At 36.1% G+C, this 9991-nt stretch overlaps 2 long non-coding RNA genes across 3 annotated transcripts in view; both read left to right on the forward strand.

The window, feature by feature from the left end:
• Positions 1-390: 390 nt before the first annotated feature.
• On the forward strand, positions 391-3991 carry LOC116250290 (uncharacterized). The gene is made up of 3 exons (XR_004171414.2): positions 391-506; positions 2771-3693; positions 3883-3991. It is a non-coding gene; the product is annotated as an uncharacterized LOC116250290 (long non-coding RNA).
• A 446-nt stretch (positions 3992-4437) lies between these two features.
• Positions 4438-9991, forward strand: part of LOC116249577 (uncharacterized) — a 33520-nt gene continuing 27966 nt past the window's right edge. For both annotated transcript variants that reach the window (XR_007572745.1, XR_007572748.1), the window contains exon 1: positions 4438-4505. This is a non-coding gene — a long non-coding RNA (uncharacterized LOC116249577). The remainder of the gene's footprint in view (positions 4506-9991) is intronic.

A 9991-nucleotide genomic window follows, 5' to 3' on the forward strand; every position in this document is an offset into this window, starting at 1 on the left:
TGCTAAACTATTACCACAACTGATTTCGTTAACCATAAATCAAAAGAGAAAATAATGTTCGGGTACAATTCACCTCTATTTTAGATGCCGCTGAGTACATTGATCCTGAGAAATGGTTTTGGGAAGATTATAGCAAATGAAATTCTCTGTGATCAGTAATGTATATATGGTATTTTGGGATGGAGTCAGCCATTTGTGGTAAATATAACATTTTCTTGATTTCGTTTTATTGGTTGGTTATAAAAATTATTCAGATTTATATGTGATCTTTGTTTGTATTTTTTCTCCTTCTATGGTTGTTTTGTTATTGTAACCATTTTTAGAAACCTTTTGATCAGTAATGCGATTGGTTTTCAGTTATCTGTGCTCATGAGAATGGAGGTTATGGTTGTAAGTTGCAGCTTTTTCTTATTCAGTATGAATAACTGATGTGCCGGCAGCACCCATTTTCTACGGAGTGCTAGTCAACATATGTGCTGGAATGCATGTGAACCTTAGGAGTTATGGTATCTCTTATTGCTTGCTGCTGGTATTGCCCTCCATAGTTAAAACATGAAGGATAGTAGAATGTCAATTTTACATTTATTGAGGAGAATGGGTCTTGTTTTGCACATATATGATTGTGTCCTCTTTCACCATTATGTTGTGCATGTATCGGAAAGATCAGAATTTATATGAAATTTCTTTATGAAATTTCTTTCACTAATGCTCACTTGTGTGGTCTTGTTTTGCACACCTATGATTGTGTCCTCTTTCAGCACTATGCTGAGCATGCATGTGAAAGATCATCAGAATTTATATGAAAATTCTTTGACTTTTATAGTTGTGATAATACTCACTTGTGTGGTTTCCTAGGACTTAATGGACATGTATGTGCTTGTCTTGTGACTATTGTTTTTTTGCTGCTTTTGACTAATAATTTTCATCTTACTGTACGTCTTTCCCTTTTTGTTCATTTAATTTGAATTAAAGGCATGATAGGGCTATAAGCCAAAGTATTTGATACCACATAAGAGTCTATACATAAACACACCATATGTGATAAACTAATTAATAGGTAATTGATGCCAAATAGAAGTCTATATACCAAGCCTTTACCCTATTAAGAAAACATAACAAAAATCTTCAACACCTTAATCAAATAAGGGTGGGGATTCCTCGATGCAAACTGCTGGGAAAAGGCGCTCCCAAGAACAAAAAATATAAAGCAAAGAAAAAATGATTAAAAAAACAAAGCAAAAAGAGGAAGAAGTAGGCTGGATGAGAGAAGTATAATGTAGTTGCAAGAGGATGACTGGAAATGAAGGGAAAAATGGAATCAAGAAGGAAATATGCCTGTTGGTTGGGAGGGAGAAAGAGAAAATGCCATTTTCTAAGGAGTGCTGGTCAACATATGTGCTGGAATGTATGTGAACCTTAGGAGTTATGGTATGATCAATATCTCTTGTTGGTTGCTGCTAGTATTGCCCTCCATAGTTAAAGCATGAAGGATAGTAGATTGCCAATTTTACATTTATTGAGGAGAATGTGTCTTGTTTTGCACATATATGATTGTGTCCTCTTTCACCATTATGGTGAGCACGTACCTGAAAGATCAGAATTTATATGAAAATTCTTTCACTTTTATAGTTGTGATAATGCTCACTTGTGTGGTCTTGTTTTGCACACCTGTGATTGTGTCCTCTTTCACACATTGTCACAAACTGAGAAGGTTTCTTCAATAAGGTTAGTATACGTGTGTCGCTATACCGACATCACACAACGAGTACTTGGACATGCCTGAGTACTTTTGGGATCAAAATTGATCCAAATTACTTTTACTTGATTTAGATTGTTTTTACCTTTGTCTTGTGTTTATTTAAGTGTTGCCTTTGTTTTGAAGTAGTACTTGATTTAAGATTATTTTTACCTTTGTCTTCATTCTGTCTTTAGGAGTTTTTAGTCACTAACAGATGCTGATTTTATTTATTTTACTTGTTTATTTAAGTGTTGCTTTTGTTTTGAAACTTTTTGTGATATTTTGCATATGTATATGTACACCCTATGGTACCCTTGCATCCGTATTTTCTAAAATATTTGTACCCATGCGACTTAGCTGACAAAGAATCTGGTTGATTAAATATCAAGATGAAACAGTGATAATTAGACCATTAACATATATGGAAAGATAATTTGTTCATGCCCTTTGAATAAATAAATGGAGGCATCCAACTAAATAAATGAAAGTATAGAACATGGTAACTTTTTTCTTATCACCTAGGTTGAGTTCCTATATATATATATATATATCAAAGGTATGGAGAGAATCAATTGGGCCTCCACACTGAGGTTGGATTGTGCCGGTTTCATGACAATGCGTGTGGCGGGCCTCCACACTGAGGTCTGAGTGTTGCTATCAAGAAGAGATTTGGGAACTTTGAAAAGTTGCTAGAGCTAGGCTGCCATTGCTTGCCTTGTTTTCTTGGTAGTGAGTCAACTTGCTGGAATTCTATTACTTGAGGCTTCGGATGTTAGGACTGAAACCAACACAAAGTTACTTGTTTTTCTTCATCAGCTTACCTACTGTGTATCATCATTCCAAAAATTTATGGGTAGCTAGTGATGAATGTTCTGCCGCAGCCTGTGGTTGTTGAGTTCTACTTTTATTCTTGCATCGAAGTGGTTCATAATGCTTCAATGCTTCCATTTCTGAACAAGTTGGAAATTTTCATGTAAAGTGGGCCATTTTTGTTGAAACTGATTGTCGCTGGGAATTTGTTTGTTGTACTAGAGAGGCGAACAGAGGGAGAGGAGACAGAAAAAGAGGAAAAGATTCAAAAGATCAGTTTATGGGCAATATCAGAATTTGACAGCTGGTTCACTCTTTTATGTGATATTGAAGTTCAGACTTGTGTGTGGATCCAACAGTTAAGTGCCTCTGTATCCATTGTAAGAATTTTTTTGCTTTCTTATTATTGCTTGCTAGCTAGTAATCTGGTGATGAAGCCCATCAATGTTGTTAAATGGGATGAGGCGAAGGGAAGCGTTGAGCTTGTCAAGTGAGGTGGAATGAAGCGTAAGCTTGAAGACAAATTCATAAAGTATGTATATTTATCACAATACCTTCTATGTGCACATACGGATATGATTTCCAAGTCTTCATATCTTATCTTGGTAAGACAAGCCCGACGTAGAGATCCCATTTATATTTTTTATTTAATTCAAATTTAATGTTTTAAAGACCAACAATGTTTTTTAAATTTGGGAGCAAAATAATCAACTTTTTTTGGGCATCGATCGCAAGCACCGTTTCAGAAAAACAAAATTTTGGCATGTAAGAAAAAAAAAAAGAAATATTGAGAGACTCGTGCCACCAACCCAAAGGACCCAAGGCAGCAAACTTACTGGATGATGTATTGTATTAAATGTATATTGTGCCAGTTAAAAAAAAAAAGGTTAACCACAATTTTCTTTTTTCAACTGCAATTAAGGGAGGGATGGTCGCTTCGTCTCCCATTTAGGAAGTCACGGATACGTGGCGAAACGCTTTCCCACGTGGCCAGGGCATTCCATTTCATGACTTTCTTTGTTCGAAGTGGTTTCGAAATGTTAACAGACAGACGCCCTTTCTGTCGTTCTACTGTGCCATCAACCTCCGTTTCGCCGTTCTCCGGCTCCTTTCCACCGTTCCTCCAGAAGCGACCGTCCAGCAAGGTGCTCTATCTCTCTTTCTCTCTCGTGTTCTTCTTGGTTTAGTTAGCCGCAACTGCAACAACGTGCATTCTCCTTCTCATGACCAACTCAATCTGTCCTGACACCGATTCCAGGGCTGCTCTCTCTCTCAGTAGGCTGATAATATATATATATATATTGGTTCTCTTCCTCATTTTGGGGCTTTTTCAGGTTTCGCTTCAAGGATTCGCAGCTTGCAGGCCTTGGTTTTAGCTTTTTTCTTACCTCGTTGGTACTGTTCCTCAAAATTTTTCTGCGCTCCCTCGTCTCACATTGAACTTGAAAGGCAAGATTTCTAGCCATAGGTGTTGCTTTTATATTGTCAGTTTCATTGCAGTATCATCAATGGGTTGGTTGTGTGTTTTTACTCTGAAATGCTTGTATTTTTTGAAGCTTTCTAGAGATATGCTTTTACAAATCCCTAGAAAGTAATCAGTCGAATGGTTCCAGGCACAATTTGGTAGAATAGAACTTATGGTTCCAAGGATCGGCTCATAGTTTATGTTTTCAAAATTTTTTGTTGTTTTTCATTTCTTTGATTTTATGTTCTGTGTTTTTTTTTGAGCTTTTTGTTGGCATAATGTCACGTCTCTTATTGCTCCATAAGATTCTTTATTCTATCTTCAAGTCGGTAGGTTTAATTAAATTTATCTGCAGTAACACTGGCCATAGACCTGTTAGTTATTTCTTGTTTTACATGTAATTTAGTGTATTTGTTTATTGCAGAGATTTGCAGAATAACCTTCTATCGAATATTTCCAGTATTCTGAACCTCCCACCAATGTGAGTTTAAGGTGAGTTGTCTATTCAACATATCATCGCTTTAGTATGTGCAGATATGTGTGTCTATTTATAGGTGCCTACCAAATGGATTTTTCCATGCTTTGCTTTGATATATCACCTAATAGATAAAGGTAGCAGCAAGAAAACTAAGTATGAGGATTGCATGCATGGATAGATACCAACATTATTCTTGACATGATAGATATCATGAGTCAATGTAGATTAGTCTTCTTCAATATTAGTAACTGACATAACTAGAAAGTGATCTTTGCTTTTTAGTGTTTAGATTAAATTTTATCTGCTGAATTACATTTAGAAAAAAATGTCAAAGAAAGAAGGAAAATTGACAAATACTGCTTATCTAGTTGGTCTCATGAACTTGAAATTTTCAGTTTGTTGGTCTGTGGTATAGCTTTGTGGTATAGCTTTGAGTAGTGTTCTCTCCTGTCCTTTTTTTTATTGCTTTTCTACTGAAGATCAAAATTACAGTAATCTTAAGCCATTTTAAGATACACAAATCTGATTTTCTAGCCCTTTAGAATGATATACTTGTAGAAATTACTGCAGTTAGGGGAGCTTCATAATTTTGGCTGTTTACCTAGTACAAGATTCGATTGTCCAACTAAAGTACACACCTAAGAAGCACAAACAAACCAACATATAGATTTACTTGTTCACTTCTTGAGGACCATGGAAAGGAGATTCAACGTACTGGGAGAAGCTTAGCTTATCTAGCAATCTCATGCAACTCTATTTTTTCCATTGATTTCATGTCTACATCTCTTGACAAATGTTTTGTTGCTTGTCTATGCATGGGTGTTATGAATCATTATTTTCTTAGTGGGTAAGGAGCTCGTATGAAAAAATTGAGCTTTTTGTGGATTGTCTATGCATGGAAAATTTGAATAAATGATGTCCATGTTTCTTCCTGCATGATTCTTATGACTTCTCCATAGAAGTCCGCATTTTGGTAGGGCCACTAAGCAAGAACCTTTTGATTACAGTGTGTTTACTTTTCAATTTACGGGATCAGTTTTCTTGTTCTTCATTTAGATAAATTTCACATTTAACATACAATATGTCTTATTGGATTGCATTTGTTTGAATTGCTCAGGCTACAAGGAATCCTTTGTGTTCAAGTGCCAACCAGTTCAATGTCTTGTGGACCCCGTCCTGATGACAATGTGGACTCTTTTGGAGGCACTTCTAACTCCACAGATGTTTCTCGAGTTCAGGCATGTCCAATTCAAAATTTCTATGAATATGTTATGCCATCACTTGTTCCATGTTTCTGTACTGCTCTTATTAAACTTGGATATCGTTTAAAAAGCCCTAGCATCTCTATGCTTCTGCCATACGTTTTGTGCTTTTATATTTGCTCATGTTTGGCCTTGATTTGGATCTTGATGTCATGCTGGCATCAATTGCTGGTATAGTTGTAGTTTCTTCTCTCATTGAAGAAAGCATACTAAAGAGTATAGTAAAATTAACAAAAAACATCTATGTAAGTACCCTTGTTTTTGTTCATGTATTTGCATGTGTAATTGGTTTTCTAGTGTTGAGGACTTAAAGCTACATAATTAGTTTGACTTGGAGATGTTTCCTTCTTCCCTTTTTCAATGCTAAAACATGAGTTGATTGTAGAAGCATTAGCTTTGGTTATTCACATGTAAGCTGATTGGTGGGTCAATGTCTAATTTGATTTAAGTTCAGAAGTGGTCGTCAACAACAACGTTATGATGCTTGGGGTTGTTTACGGCATTGGATTTTTGTATCATAAAGTTGAGACCTTAGCTGACGATGCCTCTTTTTTTACGTACTAAAGTTTTATCCTTCTTTTTGAATTTTTAGTGTTTTTTGATAGAAGAACCTAACCCAAACCATTTGTGAAACTTTCAATCAGTTGAATACCCAACTTTTCTGGGAACTCCTCACCCTTAAACCAATCTTTTGTATAGAAGACCCTACTTTTATGGGAGATTTGGTGAAGTTCGTTCTTTTAACCAGCCAAGTTTTACATTCACCCATCTCTTTAGGGAGTACAGTTCCTTTCTCCTGGTGATATACCATTTGATGTCAAGAACTTTTGTAAAAGAGAAACTTTTCAGTTTTGCTTAAAAACATTTTCAAAGTGTTTTCTCACACAATGATGTGCCTTGCTTTATTCTTAGTACCTTTCCAAGTGGAAGGTGGAAATTTCAAATTTTTGTTGTCCATCAATGGAAGAGGAAAATCGAACAAATCCGGATATGAGCAGTGAAGAAAAATCCTATGAAGTTGAGAAAGTCAAGACTAGGAAATGCTATTGACTCTGGCGATTAAGCATTTGCAAGGATTTAGCAGGAAAATATATTGAGGGAGAAGCCAAAATGCTCTATAAGATCTTGGCAGGTAGTAAAATGAGAGTTGAGAGATGGGCTCGGAGCTTGTGTAGTCGTTCCTCTGAGTTAGTAATCGAGAGTACCGGGTAGACATAAAGGTGATTTATGTCTATTTCGCGAAGATAATGATTTACGAACTTTTGGTTCGTTGAAAACCCGTAAGGTGAAGCGGGTTGGACACGTGACAAAGCTACACATAACTACCAAAGTGGTGGAGCTTCGTAGTAGCCTTTGGGGTGGTGAGGTATTCCCTCAAAGGTGAAGGTCGGCCCAAAAAAAAAAAAAAAAGAAATGCATAAGAAAAAAAATTGAAAGGCAAAAAGTTGAATGCAAAAGAAAAAAAATGAAGAAAAAAGCAAAAGGTGCTTGCCAAGAGATGAAAGACATGAAGGCTGAACTCGCAAGAATTGAATGCGACAATCTTTCGTGGATGTACGATTTTGGGGTTAATATCTGCTCCTTGTTTTGATTATCTAGGATGTCGAGGATGGTTCCTTTTTGTTCATATTCTGGAATTTGAAGGACATTCCTTTTAAAGATTCGACAACATTGATGCGAAATAAAACCAAATGCTTGTATGGTACTAACGGTACATGAAGGCTATATTATTTTCACAACACGAGCACTCAAGTTTATGAGTTGAATTGATTATTTTTGAACTATTTCAAAATTCAATGTAAAAACTTGACGTATCTTGTATGCTTCCAGGATTCCTAGGCATAGCAATAACTAACCAATCCCCTTTAGTCTTGAAAATGTTTGACCATTTTGTTACCAAATTGTTAGTCCTTCTGTGAAATAGATGAAACCCCTCAAACCTAGTTCAACCATGCTGAGCATGATGAATTATCCATCATTTCCTTTTGTCTTTGGAGAGGTAGACCATTTGGGACAAGTGATTAAGCTGACTCTAGATGATATTTTTCAAAAGTTCTATCGAAGTTGCATAGTGGTATAGTATATGTCCACCTAATCTTGTTTTTGTGAGTTGTATAAATTTCATCTGTTTGATCTTTATCCTTTGTTTCATTCTAGCTGCTGTTAAAATCTTTTATGTAGTATAGCTTTGTAATAAAAGGATCAGTTGAGGCATTCAGCCCTTTGGTTTGTGCCCCCTCCCTCTTTCCCCACCTTACTAATTTCTCGCTCCACCCATGTTCGTATCCATGCATTTTTATGTCATCAATTTAGGGCTTGAATTTTTTTTATTCCTCTAGCTTGGGTTGTCCCTTTATTGAATTGTCTTTTGGTTGTCTTTTATTTCCAAGAGGCCTCTACATGGTGGAGGCTTGATTTCTCATTTTGGATTTGAGACTGACTACATAAATTTTATATGAGGTAAATGGTTCCAGCTTGGTGTATTTAGACAATGCAGCTACATCTCAAAAGCCATATGCTGTTTTGGAAGTTCTTCGTGATTATGTGAGGGCTACAGCTCAAATGGTCACCACAATATTCATTATTTAAGGTATCCCAACATAACGCCCCATACCTACCCTTACTCTCTCTCTCTCTCTCTCCCTCCCTTGTCTTGATTGCTTGCTCACTCACATGCATGTTCACAGTTGGACACCCACAATGATGCACTCTTCCTGTTTGCAAAGGAAGCAAGAAAAAGAAAATTCCTTGTTCTAAAATTATATGTTTTTGTATATCAAGGAAGGAAAAAAATAAGGGTAGTTCATTGGGTGCATGGTAAATCATTTGATTTAATCTTTTTTCAATAGTTTTATTATTTGGCGTATTAAAAAAATAAGGGTAGTTCATTGGGTGCATGGTAAATCATTTGATTTAATCTTTTTTCAATAGTTTTATTATTTGGCGTATTGTGCGGTAAGTATTTGAAAAGACCCTGGAACCTTAGTGTCGCCTGTCATTTTTCATTGTTTCTAGCAGCAGCAGTCTGACCCATATAAGTGCCTAATGTCCTATACACTCATCAATGTTAATGATTTTCTATAATTAATATGTTACAAGTGAAATCATTGGCTAATAATATTGAGCCTATCTTGTCTATGTCAAGTGTAGTGGGCTATGTCCAGAATGTAATCAGGGTCTCTATCAGATCTCAACCTGGAATAGCTGCCACATCCCTAACTATGTCTTTTATAATCAGGCTGGCAAAGCATCTATATAAGCATATTGTGTCATTATTTAGTGAAGTTTTGCATATATTGACAGACAACCATTGATTGCAGCATGAACATAAACCATGAGAAGAGAATTCGTTTTGTTGATACTCTAGCCATCTAGAATCTGCAATACAACATCAGATTGGCAGACGTACACGCAAGGGTGCGGTTAGTAGATCCCTCTTTGAACCCAGTATGATTTTGCATGCCCTACAATGCTAGCTCTGCTGGTTCTTTCAAAATGATTGTTAGTGACTGCCTGCATTCTCAGGAATGGATTCATGTATTTGTACTTCTCACAAAGCTCTTAGATTTTTCTATTGTTTTCAGTTATATTCAGATGTATTTTATGTGCATTATGGACAAATTTGTGACCCTCAAACTGAAGCAGCTTTGCGCTTTTAAGTGCATTCATATCGATGCATATAGTTCAACATCGTGGGCAGTAGACTATTGCTACTCATTTTCTTTTTTTCATGTACTTAACACAATGCTCTGTTCAATGCTCAAGTTGTTGATTAGTTGTGACTTTGGAGGGTTATGGATTAGCCCCATTTATTACTTTCTTGTTTTGTTTATCTATCATTGTTCACACATAAAGTTACCATTGTTTAGTGGGCAAAGGCAAATGGGAAAGTGGACCTCATGCACTCGATGGATTTCAGGCTTTATAGGGATATGAATTTAGATTGTGGATTTGGATGTGAATATTTGATCATGTAGGAAAACAAGAACAATTCAGATGCCCTTCTTATAAAGCTATTTGCCAGTTACCTCTTGTTGAGGTCTATGATTGACCGCCAGCCACATAAAGGTGCAATTTCACTTGATGTTATTAAAACTTCTGTTAAGCTTGACTTCATCTAAATGAATGGTGTACCAGAGTTTATTGTTGTCAAAGATTTTCTAGAGGTTCTAAGTTATTCAAAAGTTTCAAGGAGTGTGTCACATACAAAGAAAACTTGCTCGTTTCAATGAGTCTCA

This window comes from Nymphaea colorata, chromosome 3 (genome assembly GCF_008831285.2).
Source record: "Nymphaea colorata isolate Beijing-Zhang1983 chromosome 3, ASM883128v2, whole genome shotgun sequence".
NCBI classification, from domain to species: Eukaryota; Viridiplantae; Streptophyta; class Magnoliopsida; order Nymphaeales; family Nymphaeaceae; genus Nymphaea; species Nymphaea colorata.